This window comes from Hemicordylus capensis, chromosome 4 (assembly GCF_027244095.1).
Source record: "Hemicordylus capensis ecotype Gifberg chromosome 4, rHemCap1.1.pri, whole genome shotgun sequence".
NCBI lineage: Eukaryota > Metazoa > Chordata > Lepidosauria > Squamata > Cordylidae > Hemicordylus > Hemicordylus capensis.
This window is the reverse complement of record NC_069660.1, coordinates 21,362,994-21,383,439: the sequence shown is the minus strand read 5'-3', so window position 1 is coordinate 21,383,439 and position 20,446 is coordinate 21,362,994. Positions and strand designations below refer to the sequence as shown.

The 20,446-nt window shown below is 45.1% G+C and overlaps 1 protein-coding gene across 1 annotated transcript in view; it reads right to left on the bottom strand.

Moving 5' to 3' along the window:
• PMEPA1 (prostate transmembrane protein, androgen induced 1) overlaps positions 1 to 20,086 on the bottom strand; it is a 140,008-nt gene extending 119,922 nt beyond the window's left edge. Inside the window, exon 1 of the mRNA XM_053246223.1 lies at positions 19,976 to 20,086. The gene's annotated coding sequence lies outside the window, so the exon portion shown is untranslated. The remainder of the gene's footprint in view (positions 1 to 19,975) is intronic.
• Between the last annotated feature and the right edge of the window lie 360 nt (positions 20,087 to 20,446).

Sequence of the window (20,446 nt, the reverse complement as noted above, 5' to 3'; positions counted from 1 at the left end):
CACTGTCAGACAACGCCATTTCTGCACTTGTGCAGCAGCACTGTTCAGCTGCCTTGGCAAGCACTGTGTCCTGCATGCCTAGTATTGTGCAGCAGGTCTGCCACTGCATCCTGTCAACGTGATAACCAAAAATACTGGAATAACTCTTGATCCCCTTGATTATATTTTAACGGATTAGTTTTGCTGCCTTGAATAAAAAGGATAGATCTGATCATTTCAAATACTGAGCCATACTTTAGATGGATGCTCCCTGTGTGGGGGCTGAGGCAATTCCTCCCACTTTGCCCTTCTTAAAAAAGGTCCTGCTGATAGCTCTTTGATAAATCTGCCCTCCATGAACTTGCCTCTTCAAATGCCATCAGCCACTGGCCATTGACATCTCGTTATATGAAAGAGATCACCCCACCCAGCTCTGTAAGGGTGTTCCTCCTTACTGACATTTTGGATTAGAACCTCAAGGGCAGGGTCTTTTCTAGGGTTGTCACCTGATTAAAGAAACCTTCGTTAATTCATCAAGTGAGTTTTAATAAAAAGATGTATTTAACATATTTCTATACTGCCCACTACCGAAGTCTCTAGATGGCTTACAGCAATAAAACAAACCAAGAATTTTTAACAATTCAAACACATAAAAAGATCAAATTAAAATACCTATTAAAACTACCAAAACAGCTAAAAAGCTTGTCTGAAGAGATGTGTCTTAAAAGATGTGTCTTTCCTAAAAGCCAACAGGGATGGAACAGTTCTAATTAGGGATGTGCAAACCAGTTCAACAGGTTCGACGTTGAGCTGGTTCGGTTCGACAGTCCGGGGTCGAACCAAACCACCCCCTGTTCAGTCCGACCCTGGACCAAACACCCCCGACTGTTTTGGAGGTTCACGAATTGTTGTAAATATTTTTTTTAACCTTTACTCCCTTCGGGGGAGTTCCTTGAGGCGGTGGGGGGGTCTGTGGAAGTTCCCCCTCCCCCTGACGGCCTCCGTTCTCACCGCCAGCGGCCCAGTCAGCCAGTGTTTTACCTGTATATATTTTGTATGAAGCTTCAGGCTCTGTAAGCACCATAATTGTACCATAACTTTTGAGTAGTTTGACATCTCAATAAAAAACTGTTACCCCCCAAAAACCCGTTCCCATTCAGCCAGTTTTTCAGCCTGCTCAGACCTTTGAACTTTGATGTGGCAGCCATTTTGGATGCCGCCCCCCCTACACAATTGGCCTCTGAGAGGCCTGGGCCTCGCAGAGGCCAATTGTGCAGGCGTGGCAGAGTCCAAAATGGCCACCGCGCCAAAGTTCAGAGGCCCGAACAGGCCAAAAAATGGCCGAACGGGCCATTGGCGGTGAGAATGGAGGCCAGCAGGGGGAAGGGGAACCTCTATGGACTCCCTCCCCTGCTGCCTCAAGGAACTCCCCCAAAGGAAGTAAAGGTTCAAAACAAATTTTTTTAAAAAAATTCCGCAACACCCCCCCCCACCGGTCGAACCAGGAAGGGGGGGTTCGAGGGGGTGCCAGACCAAACTGGCCCAATCAGGTTAGAGTCTAGTCCAGACTCGAACCGAACAGGGCCAGCCGGTTCCGTGTCCATCCCTAGTTCTAATCGCAGCAGTTAGTGAGTTCCACAGCTCTGGGGCAGCTATAGAGAAGGCTCGCCTCTGAGTCATCACCAGATGAGCCGGTGGCACCCAGATGAACCTCCCCTGAAGATCTTAATAGGTGGTGGGGTTCATAATGAAGGTGTTCTCTTAAATACCCTGGGCTCAAGCTTTATTGCTTTATAGGCAATAACCATTACTTCGTATTTTGCCTGGAAACCCATTGGTGGCCAGTGTAGTACTTTTAAAACCAGAGTGATATGGTCCCTTTGGGACAACTCAAATTGACCATTGATACTATCATATGATAGAAACAATAATGTTGAAGAGGGAAAGCATGCTTTTTAGCTTTTAAATGGCCCATGTAGATGTTGTAACGGGAGCCATCTCAGAAGAGGTGTTTCCTTCTGTGAGAGAGAGTGAAGGGAGAATGCATCTTCTAAAGATGATACCTGCCTCTGCAGTTTGTATTAATGATGATTAGCATGTTTTAAACAAAATGTATTGCCCAATTAATAATTAAGACAGCTGTTTAGGAGATTGGAAATAACTTTAATTGATTAATCTAACAGAGTCATCCAGGTGTTCTTGAATGTGGGTCCTCAGTGATTGTTAGACTACAACTCCCATCATCCCCAGCCACAATGACTGAGGGGGGTGATGGCAGTTTTTTGGGACCTTCATAGTGTTGGACTAGGGGACCTTCATAGTGTTGGACTTCATATGCTGTTAGTGCCAGTGGGTTGTCAGGTCAGAATTTCAAAAGCACAACTGTCTGATGCAATATCTGGTGGAGAGAAGGCACACCAGTTTTGCACTAAGAGTGAACAAAGAGCTTACTCCACCATAATTGTATTAGTCTTTTAGGTGTCTCAGAATTCTTGGTTAGTTTTGCTACAGTAGAGCATCATGGCAACTACCCACCAAAAACATTCATAGCAACATTAGTAAGTGCTTCAAGCTCAGTGATCGAACTAATTCTACCAGATCCACAGGGGTGCAGCCATAATTGAGCGGATGGGTTCAAAAAACTTCAGGGGGTCCAGCTCCTGAGGGCCGCCCCAGCTCTACCCCTCCCCATTTTCTTCATTATTTCCCTCACTCTGAGAGTCCACCAGGGAGAGGGGTGAACACAGGCCCCCTCTCCCCTAGCTACGCCCCTGCAGATCTAGTATATACTTTGGCATACCCCACCAAAGAATGCTTGAGCATGTGCCATGAAATTCTGTGCAGAATTACTTGGAAGTAAGTCTCACTGTGCACAGTGAAGTTTACTCACAGGAAAGTGTTAACACCAAAGTGTGCATTTATTTCACTATAGCACAGGAAGCACGTTTTCATATTTGGAGGTCATAAATCTGTACAGAGTTTCTTTCCTCTCTTTTTTGTCTCACAGTATTTCACTGCCAACATGCAAATAAAATGTTCAGTGCTTCAAGAATTTGATACACATTGTGTGATCCATTTCCCAAGACATTCAGCATTGTGCCAACCATGTAGGTATGCTGGCTGTTAAGTTCCAGTATTAACAACAAATTAAGTTCACACCAGCCAACTAGTATACTTTGTAAGAAACCAAGAACTGTATCTACAGTACTACAAAAGGTATTGAATCAGCAACTGCTACACTAAGGACCAGCTCTTACTTGATGAGAACTGCATGGTTGCCTGTTGGTATCATCCTATGCCACTCTGGTAATGTGTTAGACCTGATCAATGTATTGCGCAGAAAGAGGTAGGGGTAGTTAAATTCTGAACTACCATCTCAGAGTGCAGTTGTGGAGGTTGCATTTTTGAGTGTTCCCATCCCTTAAAATCTTCCTGCATGTAGAAAACCAGTACATCACGGAACAAATGTTTAGCAGAATGCTGGATTAAACCCAAAATACTCTGGGACAAGGGTATCTCAGAGTAGTTTAGAGACATATCAGCTGTCAAAAACCACATTCTTTTTGCGAACAAATAAAGCCACATGCCTCCAGTGACATCACCAGAAGCCACATGCTTGCTGATGTCACCGGAAGCTGTCAGAAGCAGGCTTACATCACCAGAAATGGTCAGAACCAGGCCTATGCTTCACCCCAGAGGTTCTGCCCTCCACCCCACCCTAGAATATGCTTATACACGCCCTGAAGGTTGGCATGTGACCCCTCTATGAACACTTCCCACCACCCTGGACCAATAGGAGCAGGTTTTACAGCCTGGAAAGGCTTGATGGTGAGGGCATGATAATGGAGTGGTGGCCATTTAGTGTAACTTTATTGGCTGAAGGGTTCAAGTGACCTCTCTAAGTACAGGCCCCTTGGCAGAGTGCTTACAGGAGGCCATTTTACAGTTCTGCAGAGACAATGGAAGATGCTAGGACTCTTTTGCAGCCTGTGGGCCTATCTTTGCCACCAGCACCCTTGAACATTAAGCCTGGGAAAGTCAGGGTTGTCCTACCCTCCAGCTGTCCTACCCTTCAGCTGTGGGTAGGGCTGTCCTACCGACCGAAGAGCCTGTCCTACCCTCCAGCAGGCCTGAAAAGTCACAAGATGGCATTGGACCAGGTTCCGGATCTAGAAACAACCTTCCCAGCAAACCAGTATGATGAACTAGAACGCAACCATGGGCATTGTAACACACAGACACACCAACTCCTGCTGTGCAACCTGAAGCCAGAGAGCCTCCAGCTACTACCCACAAAAACAGAAGCATAAGTTCGTCAGATTCTGAAACAGAAGCTCCTGTGAAACGAAAGTTGTGTAAGAAAAAATGGGTGAAGAGGCGGCCTCATTATTGGTGTGATGACTACTGTTGCTGCAATTCAGACAAGGACTTTTCTGATGATGAGTGTGGCTGCCATTCTTTTTTGTCAAGCAGGCCCTGGGATTTTCAGTGCAACTATAAGTGCTGCAGGTCCAGTAAAGATTGACCATCATGTGATTGCCTGACACCAACTTCAGGCTGCCCGAGATCCTCTTACTGCAGGGCTACATGCTTGACTTCAACATCTGAAAGAGGTGGAGGAGGAAACCATGGATGGTGCTGTGCTTACAAAACCTGAAGAGGAAACCCTAACTGAGGAGCAGGACAAGCTCCTAAGCCTGATGTGTTTTAATTTGTTTGCTTTGCTTGTTTGTTTCTACCCTGTGAGATTGTTCTCACAGGGCCTGTACTTAGAGGGGTCACTTGAACCCATTTCAGCCAATAAAGTTGTACAAAATGGCCACTGCACCATTATCACACTTGTGCCATCAAGCCTTTCCGGACTCTAAAAGCTGTTCCAATTGGTCCAGGGTGGTGGGGTATGTTCCTAGAGGGGCCACAGGCCCACCTTCAGGGCATGCCCAGGCATATTCTGGGGTGGGGTGGAGGTATTAGGGGGCAGAACTTGTGCTGTGAGGGCATAGGCCTGACCATTTCCGATGATGTAAGCTTGCTTCTGACAGCTTCAGGTGATGCCGCTGGAAGCATGTGGCTTTATTAGTACCCAAAAGCATGTGCTTTTTAACAGCTAATATGTCTCTAAATGTCTTCTGGGATATCACCTGCTTCTGTGGGAACTTGCTTTAGAACTCTGTGTCTGTCTTTCCCTCCCTCCCTCCCCTTCCATTATTTTATTGACAATTTCCAATAAAATGTTTTGAGACAGAAAAACATAGCAGAACCATAGGAAATGAGGGTTAATAGGTAAATTAAACATCAATGGATAATTTGATGTCAACCGCCCTGAGCCAATTTGGAAGAGTGGTATATAACTCAAATCAATCAATTAATTAATTAAAATTAATTAATAAGAGCACTTAACATTTAGCCAAAAGTATATTCCTTAAAATTAAAAAAAAACAATAGGCCAAGCAGGGCTGAGCCCTGAGCCATTTTTGGAAGGGCGGTCTATAAATCAAATAAATAAATAAAATAAAATGTATGTCATATATCCTCTAAAGCTGTTACACTCCAGCTGCAGTTGGACTACAACTCCCATCATCTGCAGCCACAGTGACCAATAGTCAGGGATTATGGGAACAGTGGTCCAACAACAGTTGGAGCGCTGCAGTTGTGCATCCCTGCTCTAAAGGAATACCAAACAGTATATAAGGTATTGGATTTAACTAAGCTTTTTGTTGCTAGAGAAGACTTTTGAGGATACCATGGACAGCCAGCAAAACAAACAAATGAATAATGGAACAAATCAATCCAGAATTTTCACTCAAGGCACAAATGACCAGACTCAAACTATCATGCTTTCGACACATTGTGCGAAGACCCAGCTCCCTTGAGAAGTCCATGATGCTGGGAAAAGCTGAAGGAAAGAGAAGAAGAGAATGACCAGCAGCCAGGTGGATGGACTCAATCACGACAGCAATTAATGCACCACTGAGAAACCTTAAAGGCCAAATTGAAGAAAGATCATCCTGGAGAGAATCTATGTGGTCTCTAAGAGTCGACACCGACTTGATGGCACTTAATCAATCAAGGTTTTTGGAGAACTGAATCTGATGGGTCAAGTTCTTTAGGAGAACCAGGTGCCATATACAAGTGTATCAATTCTGTAGCTGGATTGTCTCTATATGTGCAGCATCTAAAAGATGAATGATTTGTTTTTCATGGCGTGTTTGCTAATGAGCTTCTCCAAAAATGGACAGAAGTGCAGATTTAGGCTTGGGTTTGGCGAGTGATTCTAGACATTTCCTGGAAAATTTGCAACAAGAAGGCTGCCACATTATTACAGCTCCACCACATGTGGAAGGTGTACCTATGTCCTTACAGGCATGCCAGCACAATGAATTAGTTGCTCATATGAAGGAGCTATGCAGGAGTGCAAGCATTTCAAGGATGTTTCCTCTGGCTGAGACACAACATAAAAGTTATGCAGTCCCAAAGAGGTCCATTGGTTTACCAGAATGGAACTCTTCACATTGGTCTCTCATGCTATTTTTAAATCCTCAAGCATGTCTCAGGACTCTGGCAGCAACATAGTATAGATCTTTGAAGCCCGAGCTTTGAAATTAATTGGAGTAGTTAACACAAGCCTCTTAAAGCCAGCCAGTGGACATAATGCCTGCTGAGACAACCTAGGTCTGCGCTAAGATGTCTAATGGGTGCAACTGAAGCCACTGGATGTACTGCTACATCTGTGCTCCTGGGAAAGAATGACCATTATATTAACAAGTCATATAAGCAATATAAACCACACTGCTCCTTCTCTTTAAAATAATAGCTTTTATATGCTTCCTGGAATAGGGGGTGGTCCATGAAAGGAAGCAAGGGGGAGACTGGAGGAGCCAGTTTACAAGTCCACTGTTCCTAACTTTGTTCTTTAACAGGAATTAGGTAGAAATTAGGGAAATGGTAGAAAAGAAGGTACACTTCTAAAAGAGTGTATCTGATTCAATGAGAGGTTATCATCTGTGTTTTGCAATATTGATCACATTTGTTTCAACTAAAAGGAATCATCATAACTTCAGATTTGGCATCCCTGCACATCCATTGATAATTGGTCTATATAATGGGGCTATTCACACGACTGCTCATGCTGACGCACGATCTTCAAAGCCAGGTTAAGGGTGTGTTTGCACCCTTTAACGAAGAGGTGGGCTACAGTGCTGGGTTTAGCACCACAGTGTCGCTGGCATCTGCATGGATCCTGATGGTTCTCCCAGGCAGCCAAGCCCAGGAATTGGCTGCTCAACCCTGGTCTAGTCTGCTGATGAGAACAGCCTCAATGTCTGTTCACTCAGCCTAGACCTCTTGCTTTTATGCACAAAGGGAGCCAGAGGAGCTTGACATGTTAAGAAATGTATCAGAGCGAAATAAAATGACAGTGTCTGAAACAAACAATTCTGTTTGGGGAGTGCCAGCATTTTCACTGCTTCTGCTAACCATGACAAGTTACACATATTCCAGTTTTTCAACTAATGTCTGAGTTTTCTAATTAGTGGGTCAAGATTATGCCTACAAAGCTGGAAAAAAGATGTTTTGGGAATAACTACTCTACTCTGTTTCCAAGGTCCTTCTTTCTGTTCCTCTGCCATTGGAAGTTCAGCAGATGAGTACATGAGAGAGCATCTCTAGTGAGGGCACCTGAAGAATGGAAGACTACAAAAGAGATAGCCTGGTCCCTTAATTTCCCATTTTTTAATGGGCATTGAAAACTATCCTTTTTATTTTTAACATTTTAAAGTTAAGAATCTTTTCTTTTTTAATAGTCCGTTGCTGCTTTTTACTGTTTTTAGCAGTTGCATCAACTGCTTAAATAAACTGTGGTATTTCCAAACGTTTGCTTTATTGTTTCAGAAAATGGTCAGCCGCCTTGAGCATATGCTGATGTAGAAAAGCAGCGTATGAATTGACTAATAAAGATAAAGCAAGTAAGCAGTGGTAGCAATCGGGCAGTTAAAGGAAATGCAGTTTATGAACTTCCTGCTCAAACTGTTCTGAAGCAGGTATTTTGAACCTTCAACAGAGCATCTTGACTATTCATCTGGAATAGTCAATTGTGATTCACACCCTCTGGCCAAACTTGTGGGAGGTGAAACTGAAGACTGTCCCCACTTTCTCTGACAGCAAGATGACTAGGTCCACAAGGCCCAGTCATTCAGTCTATTGTCACTATGCAAAATTCCACTCTATCAGGACATTTCCTGGAATTTCTTCCAAGAAATATGCCTTCTGACAGATCAGCATGCGAGTCATTGAACTCCACTGGTTTACAATTATTTATCATTATTATTATTATTATTATTATTTTTACATTTATATCCCGCTCTTCCTCCAAGGAACCCAGAGCGGTGCACTACATACTTAAGTTTCTCTTTCACAACAACCCTGTGAAGTAGGTTAGGCTGAGAGAGGAGTGACTGGCCCAGAGTCACCCAGCTAGTTTTATGGCTGAATGGGGATTTGAACTCAGGTCTCCCCAGTCCTAGTCCAGCACTCTAACCACTACCCAACGCTGGCTCTTTCATGTATAATCTTACTGGAACAATTCCAAGTATCCACAGCCATTGGTCAGGTATACCACTGACTATGGGCACAGCCCTTTCCCACAAAAATCTACTCCAGATTCGCCCCCAAGCTTTATTTCTTTTAGATGTCTTATTTGAGGGAAGAGGGGAAACCCTTTTTTTGTTTCTATTGTTAAACTATAAAAATCGTTGTTGATCAACAGCAAATCCTAGAGATCTACCAGTAGATTCCCATCTACTAGGGGTGTGCACGGACCTGTTGGCAGGTACACATGTGGACAAATGTGTTGGTACCCCTCCACGAAAAAAGAAGAACCCACAATTGTCTCTGAAATAACTTGAAACTGACAAATGTAATTGGCACCCATCATTGTTTATTCCGCATTTAACGAAGATCAGACTTTGCTTTAGAGTTTTGGTGCAACAGAATATCCTATATAATAAGATGCTTGGTGTCTGCGTCCGTGTCTTTTTCGGGTGTTCTGCGCATGCGTGGTGCGCATGCGCAGAACACGGCGAGGGAGACACGGACGCAGGCGCCGGCCGCCATGTTGGCCGGGTGGTGGAGAAGTGGCAGGCCGAGGAGAAGCGGCCGACGCCGGGCGGAGGGAGGAGCAGCGGCAGGCCGAGGAGAAGCGGCTGCCGCCGCCGGATGGCCAGGCAAAGCGAGGAGGCGGCGGGGGAAGCCGGGCGAGGCGGCAGCGGCCCCGGATGGCGCCGGCCCCGGCCGGAGGAGGCAGTGGGCCCAGGCGGGAGGAGGAGCAGCGGCAGGCCGAGGAGAAGCGGCCGCTGCTGGGCAGCCGCACCGAGGACAAGTGGCCGCCGCCGACACCGGACGGCCGGGCAAAGCGAGGAGGCGGTGGGGGAAGCCAGCGGAAGAGGCGGTGGGCCCAGGCGGGAGGAGGCGGCGGGGGAGGGCGGAGAAGGTTACTAGCGCCCGTTAATTTAACGGGCTGAAAGATACTAGTTTCAGATAATAACACAAATGAAAATGGCATGGACAAAAATGATGGGACCCTTAACGTAATATTTTGTTGCACAACCTTTAGAGGCAATCACTGCAAACAAGCGATTCCTGTAGCTCTCACTGAGACTTCTGCACCTGTCAACAGGTAGTTTTGCCCACTCTCCCTGAGCAAACTGCTCCAGCTGTGTCAGGTTTGAAGGGTGCCTTCTCCAGACTGCATGTTTCAGTTCTTTCCATAGATGTTTGATAAGATTCAAATCGGGGCTCATGGAAGGCCACTTCAGAATAGTCCAATGTTTTGTCCTTAGCCATTCTTGGGTGCTTTTAGCTGTGTGTTTTGGGTCATTGTCCTGTTGGAAAATCCATGACCTTCAAACCAACAGAGCTTTCTGACACTGGGCTGTCTGTCATCCTTCTGCTGGACTCTTCATGCTTTAAGGCTGAAGAGGTGAGAGCCCTAAGCATGTTCAGCCCTGTTTCCATGACCATCAGGTTTTGAGCTCTGCATTCGTATTCACTCGCTCTACATTTGAACACCAGAACAGGGCTGGATTGTGCAAGCAGAGGCGTAGTTAAAATTGAGCGGGTGGGTTCAAAGAACCTGGGGCCCTCAGCTCCTGAGGGCCCTCCAGCTCCACCCCTCCCTATTTGCTTCATTATCTCCCTCACTCTGAGGGGCCACTGGGGAAAGGGGAGAACAGGGGCCCCCTCTCCTCTAGCTACGCCCCTGTGTGCAAGTATTGAACATAACGTGTGGACGGGGCTTCTGAATAGGGTGTATGTGTTGAATGGACTATGTGATTGGTGTCATGCTCCAACAGGGAGGTGGTGTGTTCCTGGTCCTTTTTGATTCCAAACTCCCAGGGTGAGAACAGCCAAAGTCAGCCTCAGAGTAAGCCAGGGGAGGAGATTACTTCATCACTTTAGTCCTCCTCTTGGATCACTGCATCGAGCTGGTTCCCTCTCCAGGGGAACTGCGGCTCCCATGACGAGCAGCCCTCGTCATAAGCTGCCTTGGCTTTAAATACCCTAGTATAGAGCTGACAGGGCTACTCCAAGCCCCACCCCTCCCTGGTCTCACTTCCTGCCACTCCCAACATGGCAGCCCCACCGGAGCTGTTTCCTGCAGCTCTCTCTGCCTTGCCTGCTCAACCCCGCTGGGACCCGACTGAACCATCTCACCCCCGCTCCCTTTGGGGGGGAAGACAGAAGCCCCAAAGGAGGGATGCCACGCTCCCCACCAGACTCCCCAGGGCCATACAGGCAACTAGGTAACGAGGTATCCTGACAACTGGTTTGGATCTGGGAGAGAGTTTTAAAAATCCCATCTCACTGTACAGGGCAGTGGTTCCCAACCAGGGTTCTTCCAGATGCTCTTGAACTACAACTCCCAGCATCCCCAACTACAATTTATTGTGGCTGGGGATGCTGGGAATTGTAGTTCAGCAACATCTGGAGGAACCCTGGTTGGGAACCACTGGTAGAGGGTAAATTTGGGGATGTCTCTGACTGTCAGCCTCATGCAATATCTGTCAAGTATCCATCTTCTTTGTGCTGTACAGTGCTGTTTTCATGGGGCATCTGTCTGCTTGAGGTTTGATTCTCACTGTTAGCACTTTATAGAGTAAACCAGGGGTCTGAAACTTGTCCAGTACAAGTTTCAGCACACCCAGTCCAGCACCCTGTTTCCCACAGTGGCCCATCAGAAAGTTCACAACCAAGAAATGAAGGCATCCTCTCTCTCCTGCAACTGGTATTCAGAGGCATCCATCCTGCCACTGAACCTGGAGATAGCCTATAACCATAAAGACTAGTAAAAAGAACATAAGAACTCCCATGTCAGAACTCCCCTGCTGGAATAGGACAAAGTATCAAGAGACTGGGCCTCAGTGGAAATGAACTGCAGTGGGAAATGCTGGTGTATCCACTATACACTTTTGCAGAATATAAGAGTTTCTGAGATTTGCAGAGGCTTCTATATTTTCTAGGAAAATCCTAGCCCAATTTTTGTGATCGTCAGAACCACTGGGCTCGCAGCCAAGCCCGGTGGTTCTGGAGAGGCTAACCTGCTCCTGTAGCCCGCCCCTTAGCCCGGGTTCGCGGAGCAAGTGCTCCGCATACCCGGGCTATCTGCTCATGAGTAGCCGCGATGCGGCTCCGCACCGCAGCTACTCACAAGTAGACCCCTGGCTGGGAGGCTTAAAAGCAGCCTCCCTGCTCGGGGGTCTCCCCAGTATGCCCTGCACACTCGCGCAGGGCATACTGGGGCTTCCGGGGATCTCGGAGCCGGTCTCGGGGTTGGCCATCTTGGAGTTGGTCTCAGAGCCAGCCATGGTGTGGGCGGGCTCCCTGCCCACTCGTGAGTGGGGAGAGTGGGCTTAGCCCGCTCTTCCCGCTCACCGCTAGGAACCGGGTCTCACTGATCGTGAGACCCGGTCCACTGTGGGCTTTCGTGTGTGTGTGTGTGTGTGTGTGTATGTTTAAATATTACTACTTATCACAGAGTGTAACAAAATGTTCCTAAAGTTCTCCTAAGTATGAGAAGTGGCCTAAGTTGGAGAAGTGAGGGGGATGGCCTCAGAAGTGCCAAAGTAAGGAAACATGCAGGGGAGTCCAAAAACAAAGCAGAAAACCTGGGGAGATTAGCCTGATCTAGACATTGTGTTGTATGAGTGTACAGATATCTGTACACTCATACATGTCTTTGTGTGAATGACTATCTGTGTTTATTTCAAAAGTGAACCTGGATACAGGCCCTTCAATGCATAGGACAGATAGGAAGTGTACTTCTGAACCTGCATTCAACATAACATGTGAATGACTATACTTGCGTACAGATCTGTACCTGTGTACAATGTACACTCATTGTACGAGTGTTGAACACAGTGTGGATGGAACTATTGGGAGTTGGATACTTAACAGAGATTACACCTTTATTTGAAGAAAGTGGGTGTGTCCACCAAGCAATGCTGAGAGAAGCACCCGAGAGGAGAAGAGGAGCATTACTAGGAGAGGGCAGAGCTGAGGAAAAGGAAATAAAGAGCAGGAGGGAGGAAATGGGTGAAGAAAGGGGTGGAGTCAAACTCTGTACAAATACAGTCATTCCTCGCCTATCGCGGGTTTCCCAATCATGAATTTGAGTACCGTGATTGGGAAACTGTCACCACCCTCCCCAACCACGACCTGAATATTCATGGTTTGGTGCCTTTAAAAAATTGGATGGTTTTGGGGGAGAATTTCTGGCATCGGGGTCATTCTGGGGGTCAGGGGCCAATTTTGGGGGGGTTCAGGAGTGATTTTGGACAGTTCAGGGGGTCAGGGGATTTGTTCTATTTTTTCTTTATTTTAAGGTACTTTCCCAATTGTAGTTCCCCTAATCCCATTTCCCATTACTTTCAATGTCTCACCTACTGCAAATTCGCCAGCCGTGAGGCTTTCCAGGAATGGAACCCTTGTGGTTGGCAAGGGACCACTGTAAAATTACCAAGCCAATCATAAGGCTAGCTCACTCAGCTGCCCACAAATGGCCCTCAAGGCTCAGGAGGACAAAGAGCTGAGCAGCAGGACAAAAGTCCTGGAAACTCCCCAGTGCCTGTGTTGGTTTTGATTCTCCAGGGTGCTTTGCAAGGATTGCTTCTCTTCCGGTTTTGTCCTGAGCAGTGGCGGAGCCGGAGGTGAAGGTTTGAGCCATGGCTTGAGTCCAAGAACAACACTACTCACAACCAGTCTCTCAAGTAGCACATAAATGGCATTTTGAAAACCCAGGTTGAATAGATATGAATCTCTGAAGGGGGAAGATCCTAAGTTCCTGAGGAATATGCACTTTGCAAAGAAACACCACAAGAAAGGGCTGGGGAAAAATGTGTGCCAACAATGCCAAGTGACCAGCTTGCCTTTGTATGGCAAATAGGACTGACTTGCTTGGCACCTGATCCGCAGTTTTTCCTCTTGTTTGTTTTCACTCAAAGCCATTCTGTATAAACAAAATCGGGTGTAATATGCAATAAAAATATTATAATAAATTAAAAGAAAAAAGTCCTGGAAACTCCCCGACTACTCTGAGGCCCACAAGAATCCAGTGAAGCACCACACTCTCCATGTACCACTCTGGATCCTGTCCCTTATGAACAAGAACTACACTGTGACTTCTTTCTTGTCCTTCCCATATTTTTTTTTGCCACAAAATATTTTTGTGGCTTAAGCCCCTGATTCATTTGTCAACGGGTGGGTTGACAATGCTTCACACGGAATCTGGGGCTTGCACGAACTCTCCCAAGGGAGGTGCATCCCCCTCCCATCCACATGCTTCCTTAGAATAAAGATATCCTAAGATTGGATGTGATGTCCAAACCCACCATTCTTGGCATATTCCAACCTACTTCCCACAGGGAATCCGAGATCTGAACCCAAAGGTTGAAGTTAGTTTCCGATCCTGAGTTCCCTCCTTGGAGCAAGTAGGTTAGAATATGCTGAGATTGGTCATGATTATCCAACCCACCAATCTAATCTTGGCAAATCCTAACACAGGTGTCCCCAACAGAGGGTACTCAGAGGCTTTTCAGACAGCAGGCTTTACGGCAAGACTTTACTGTGAGTTCAGGGCATAATGGATACTCCAATGCAAGAATGGTTTTTTTTTTTTTTTTACCCTGGACATAAGTTGGGCTAGGTTTCAATACAGAGGGAAAACCTCAAATCATCTGTGAAGTGCTCTCTGAAATATCACACAGATTTGGGGGTAAATCTGGCTAATATGTGACCGCACACCCACTCTCCCAAAATAAAGTCGCGGTAAAGTTGCCGTCTGAAAAGGTTCCTGGCTGCCCACACTGCAGCCACCCTATTTGTTCCCCATCTGAGGATCATTGGCTTGAAACTGTTGCATCTTCAGTGATGAGTCCACTGCAGAAGGGGAGAGAGGGAGGTGAAAACCCTTCTCTTTTGCTCCTGATTGGCTGGCTACATGCTGAAGCTCAACGCAGCCATCCCCTCAGCCTGACAGACAGGCTTCAGAAAATGAACACTGAGTACTTCCATTGAAATGAATAGGACAAGTAAACTTGTCCCATTAACTTCAGTAGGAGTACTCATGAGTAACTTAGTCTGGTTGTAAGCCAGTGACTGGAGTAGTTTGTCTCAAAATTGGGTAACATTTAAATTTGTGTACACATTTATATGAATGCACACAAACACATAAAATCTCCATGGGGTACCTGAGCTATAGGGGGGTAAAGTAAAGTGAAGTGTGCCATAGAGTCGGTTTCGACTCCGGGCATCGAAAGAGACCCGGAGTCTCTTTCCACAGAGCCCTTTGGTTTTCTTTGGTAGAATACAGGAGGGGTTTACCATTGCCTCCTCCCACACAGTATGAGATTATGCCTTTCAGCATCTTCCTATGTCGCTGCTGCCCAATACAGAGAAGGGGTACACTTGTTTAAAATGGTTGGGAACCCCTGCCTACCTACAAAGAAAGTAGACACTTGGGATGGGAAGGGGAGAGTGTACTCCAAGTGCTGAGGGAGGTGGGGTTCTGTATTAAGTGTGAATTTGCCCATTATATGAAAAGAAAGATGGAGGGGGGGAGATACTGCAGAAAGATATATTCTCTTCTTGTTAACATTTGCAAACAACCAGCACTAGTGGGTTTGTTTTTAGTAGACAAGTGCTGGGGGGATGCAATAGATCCTGAAATGATGCCAATCTTCCCCAAGACTTCTGAGTCCAAAGTGATTTTTCCCCTAAGCGGAGAAATAAACCTGTGTGAAGAAAGGAATTTATAATAAAAAATGCTGATGCAAGCTAAACCATAGCAGTGTGAACAAGCTGCTAAAATACTTGGCGAATCCTGTTTCTCAGAGATAAAGACAGCTTTGGGTTATCTTGTAAAAAAGGAATGTTTCCCCCATAATTCTTGATAGCTATGATTTACTACTTGGAGTTAGTTAAAGAGCCTTTATCTTGCCCCTCTACTCCCTAGAGAAGGCACAATGCCAAATGTACTAATACGAGGGGAAATTATTTTTTTTAAAAGGATACATTATGAAATTTCATGCAAAACCAAAATCGCTCCCAAGCCTATGAAAATAACGAAGCACCAGGCACAGGCTTTCTTAATGGCAAATGTGAACTTTTATTGCCTTCCGTAGAAAATGGGATTTTAAAATAGTATTAAATAAGCTTTTACAGTCTCCTGAGTCTGTTTGGAAACTGGCTCTCCCTGATGAAAAGGCCTTTTTTGAACAGAAACAGGCTTCCAGAAGGTTGTTTAATCTTCACACTTTTGCCACCTGACAGCCTGTGCCCAGCTTCAACAATACTTGATAATCCAGTGGGAATGAGAAGAAAAAGTCTTGCATCACAGAGAACAAATGTGATTTAGGAAGTTAAGCAACTGAAAGGTTGTGAATTATCATAAGGCTGGAGACAGAATAGGAAAACCTATTGGGTCACTGCAACCAGTTCTAAGGTGATGTTCTTTCCTCCTTGTTGGCATATCTGAGTGCCTGAAAATCACACTGAAGGAGAAGAGGGGAATCAGGAAACTATTGTTTCCTGACAACATTCTGCCTTTAGTTTCCAGCTTCTGGCAATGAAGGGAAATGGGGCACACCTGAAATGAATCTGAGATGTAAAATGCTCAATTCAATGTGGATCTCAATTCAAAATTATAAAATGGACACTGTTTCAATTGAAAATGGTCATTTCTATATGTAAGTATATATTTTATATGCTTTCTAGAGAAAACCAATGCACAAATTAAAAAGAAAAAGAATAGGAATACCTGTAGAAAAATAAAAACCTGGCATACAGGGAGAAAAATATAGTTCATATATTTTTCTTTTCTTATATCACATCTTTCCATGTGTTCAAGGGAGCTTATATATCAAAATCATTAACTCTCCCACATACGGATATACTCAGCCAATAAAAAGCCCAATCAAGTGTCATGTACATCTGAGAGAAATATTCTCAAAGGATAGAAACTACACTCACTAACGGTTCTATAATTCCTGCTGCACCAATGATCTATAAAGGATGCCCAGTTCCTTTGAAATCTTTATGATTATCTACTCTCCTGTACCCTAACAAAGCTCACTCATTCGGCTATACCTGCGACACACCATACTTGAGAGAACTACTCTTTTATAGATGGGATATTGGGTTATTAACAGCACCACTGATCATCCATTATTATGAATTATAAAGTGCCTAAAATCTTCTTGGAGCCACCTAATGGCGCAGCAGGGAAGTAACTTGTCTAGGGAGCAAGAGGTTGCTAGTTCAAATCCCCACTGATATGCTTCCCAGACTATGGGAAACACCTATATCGGGCATCAGCGATAACATGCTGAAGGGCATGTTCTCATACTGTGCAGGAAATGGCAATGGTAAACCCCTCCTGTATTCTACCAAAAGGAAACCACAGGGCTCTGTGGGCGGCAGGAGTCAAAACCAACTCGATCGCACAACTTTACTTAAAAATCTTCTAGTCGCTATGAAGAAAAGAAAAAGAAAAAAGGCAAGACCATGTCTGCAATCATATATTTAAAACAAAACAAAGAATATTGGCAGCTGGAAGGGGCAGGAATAATTCATCAATTGCTGGGCTATTAAAAGAGCCAGAATAGGGTCAAAATAGGCAAGATGTCAAACACATATCATCTCCTGTGTGTGTTTGTATTCCTTTAAAATAGCAGGAACATATGAACATAGGTAGCTGCCTTATAGCGAATCAGACCATTGGTCCATCTAGCTCAGTATTGTCTTCCCTGACTGGCAGCAGCTCCTCCAAGGTTACAGGCAGGAGTCTCTCTCAGCCCTATCTGGAGATGCCAGGGAGGGAACTTGGAACCTTCTGCATGCATGCAAACATGCAGATACCTTGCTAACTGAGCAAAGAGACACCTTTTAAAGTGGTGATTCTCTTATATTTAGCAGGCGGAGAGCAAGCGTCCCTATCCAGCCCCAGCACAGCATCCCTTTGAATTGCTTTATTTTTCTATAAACTTCTTTGAGAACATTGGTGGAAGAGCGGTATATAAATATCTGTAGTAGTAGTAGTACTCTTCCCAGAGCAACCCCATCCCCTAAGGGGAATATCTTACCGTGCTCACACATGCAGCCTCCCATTCAAATGCAAACCAGGGTGTATCCTGCTTAGCAAAGGGGGCAAATTCATGCTTGCTACCACAAGAACAAGCATCTCCTCCCATCAGTCACAAGGTGGGGAAATCTAGTTTGGGACTGCACTGTGGATGGATGAGGATTTTAAACTCATTGCAACCCTGCCACTTCCTGCAGCAAATCACTCCTCCCACCCTGGAAGTGTATTATTATTATTATTATTATTATTATTATTATTTTTACATTTATATCCCACTCTTCCTCCAAGGAGCCCAGAGCGGTGTACTACATATTTGAGTTTCTCTTTCACAACAACCCTGTGAAGTAGGTTAGGCTGAGAGAGAAGTGACTGGCCCAGAGTCACCCAGCTAGTTTTTTTCTTATGGCTGAATGGGGATTTGAACTTGGGTCTCCCCGGTCCTAGTCCAGCACTCTAACCATTACACCACTCTGGAATTGTTGCCAGTGGCTGGCTTCTTGACTAATGAACTGCTTATGTAACAAGCAACATTGCACTCGCACAAAAAGTCTGCATAGTTTTTGCTAAAAATGGGGGATTTGCAGAACCCTTGCACTATATCACTCTTGCACAAAAGTTTCCTTTAAAATAAACGAGGCATGCCACAAGTTGTGCAACTTGTGGAAGTGCAAGTATGCTCATGGCGGTGGAACACGAGTCTGCAGTAGCGTTAGGATGTCACCGGTAGCAGCAGTGGTGGCTGGTGACTCCTGGGACTGGGTGGGCGCCAGGCAGGGCAGAGCCAAAGTAGGCGGTGCAAAACAACAACAACAACAACAACCCCACAAAAAAACCAAAAACACCAACTAACTCCCGTTTGCATATAGAAAGTAAAGGTAAAGTTGTGCCGTCAAGTTGGTGTCCTCCTGGCAACCACAGAGCCCTGTGATTTTCTTTGATAGGATACAGGAGGGGATTACCATTGCCTCCTCCTGCACAGTATGAGAGACTGCTGCCCAATATAGGAGTTTCCCATAGTCTGGGAAACATACCAGCAGGGATTCGAACCAGCAACCTCTTGCTCCCTAGGCAAGTTACTTCCTCACTGTGCCATTAGGTGGCTTGGGCATATAGAAGACGATGCCAAAAAACTCCCCCACTTCTCTTCCCCGCAGCTCCCTGAAAGGTTGCTTTTGGGGGTTGTAGCAACCTTGGGAACAAGCTGGGATGGGACACGGGAAGACAAAGGGGACACTCCTCAATACCAATGCAGGAATATTTCACAAACGACCTTATTAGGTATGTTTATTTCCAACATACTGCATATTAGCAACATGCCCTTCACAATAACAACCAGCTCCTGCAATAAAATAAAAGTCTAAGGACAAAACACACAAATACATTATTTGCACAAATTGGAGGAGGAGCACTGTTCCAAAAAGAAGAGGCATGCCAGTTCCTTTCAGGTCTTTGATAAAAATCAGTGTTCCACAGGTGCAGTTTCCCTAACTCACATGTCTACACTACCCATTTTAAGCCAGAATCAAACCTGCTTAATCATGGTCCCTCACCACCCAGGCATTGGGAGCTGCAGTTCTTTGATGAAGGGGTTCTAATAAAGGCTTCTCAGCATTTGCACAAAATTGCAGTTCCCATTGTTTTTCTGGAGAGCTTTGGAGACCCCAAATGATGAATGCTGTTTCAAACTAGTTTAAATGTGTGGTCCATTCCCTTCTGGAATATGATCACTCACCACATAACCCTTCTCATCCACTAGCCAAATTACTCTCCATCTCTCTTTAACAAACCTCCATCAACTCAAGATCTACTGTGGAAGGTAGACAAAATAGGTGAGTGATCTCTTTTTTAATGCAACCGCAGAAGACTTAATGATGTTTGAATAAACAGAACTGCTAAGGAGGCAGGAGAGAACAATATGCAACTCCAAGGGAGAAAACATTCCTCTAGTCTTCAGAAGGGAACCATCAAATTTGGGCTAACAGGTTGAAAGATTTACTATAAATTTATTAGGAAAAGTAGGAATCCTCAAGACCAACAGTTGCTGAATGTTAAATACTGTATTTTCAGTTATAAAACCTACAAAGCAAAGCTAGCCATCCACCATTTTAAGTAGATGGAAATGATTCATTTTGTGTGGGGTGGGGGAAAGCAAAGCTAGCATATTTATTCATAGGATAGAAGAAGCTTTTGAAAAGGGTTCATGCAATTGATATTTACTTTAGGGACATATTGCAAACACAACTGCCTTGAGGGATAGCTTGGTTTCTGAACATAAGAAAAACTCTCAAATACAAACAAGTTGAAGCACATTCATTCAAAGGCAGACAGGGAGACAAATTTCAAGGGTACAGGAAATATACTCACCACCACTCAAATGTTGTCCAGTCCTATATTAACCATGGAGTTTGTTTTTTTTGCTGAACTGAACATCTTATTTTCCAAGTCCATGCCTCACACAATGCAGGAGGAACGGTTCCTACAAGCACTGCAGTGCTAAACACAATGGCAATTCCTGCTCTCTTTTTGTCTTGCCTCTCTCAAAATAGATGGCCTGTCCCTCTGGCCACTCTGACTGGTTGATAGGGTAGTCAATCCACATGATACCTCCTATCAGGTAATTTCAAGGTTGTTTCAATTTCTGCCCACTTTATGAAAACAAAGGCAGGCCTTTTCATTGGCTGCTGCCTCATTAATATTTATATGAAGGGGGGAACAAGTCTTTTCAATAGGAGCCTGATACTGGTGCCCACTCTATGTAAACATTGCTGGGCAGGCAGGCTGCAGGAAGGGAAGTGTAGAGGGCAGCCACACACAGGAATTGGTGGCAGGGAGTGC